Genomic DNA, 658 nt, shown 5'->3' with positions numbered 1-658 from the left:
AAGCCAAGCCTTTTTAATCTCGGCGTTACGCACGGATCGCAAAATGCTGTCAAATGACTCAGTGCTGTCCCTCCACGTCGGGTCGCCCTGTCCCGCGCCCGTCCTCCGTCCTCTCCATAGCCAGAGCGACGAGAAGCTGCCGCCGGGCGCGACGGGTTGCCTATGTAAAGCGAGCGGCAGGCTGCTCTCTGTGCCCCCGTGCCTGCCGCCGCCCCCGCGGCCTGTCGCTCAGCACAGCCCTCGCTCCCCCGTCATCCGCGGCGAAAAGCGAATCGTTTTTCTCTCCTCCGCTCCGTGCAGCCCCATCCACTCATCCGCTCCCTCCTCTCCGCCTTGCTATTTCCGGTGGCGCTGCCGGCACGACCTTCGCTTTACCTGCTTTTAGCCTCACACCACAGCGGCGCGCAGGCAGCGCAGGCTGTCAGCCCGATAGACACACCACCTGCACGGCTCGTGGCAGCACGCCTCCGCCCCTCCTGGTCCCGCCCCTGTGCCGTCCCGTGCCGAGGGGGGACGACACGCATTAATCATGCATAGTCCGCGACTCGTCCACGTCCGCGGCCCGCGCTGCTCGGCCTGCCGACTGTGTCAGAAGATCGCTTCCGTATTCCTCCCGCAGAGCTCCCGACCTCGTCGCACTCACGGGGCAACGCCATGT

The sequence above is a fragment of the Frankliniella occidentalis genome, unplaced genomic scaffold (assembly GCF_000697945.3).
Source record: "Frankliniella occidentalis isolate FOCC.00 unplaced genomic scaffold, Focc_3.1 Scaffold81, whole genome shotgun sequence".
Lineage (NCBI taxonomy): Eukaryota > Metazoa > Arthropoda > Insecta > Thysanoptera > Thripidae > Frankliniella > Frankliniella occidentalis.
Note: the sequence above shows the minus strand (reverse complement) of the source record.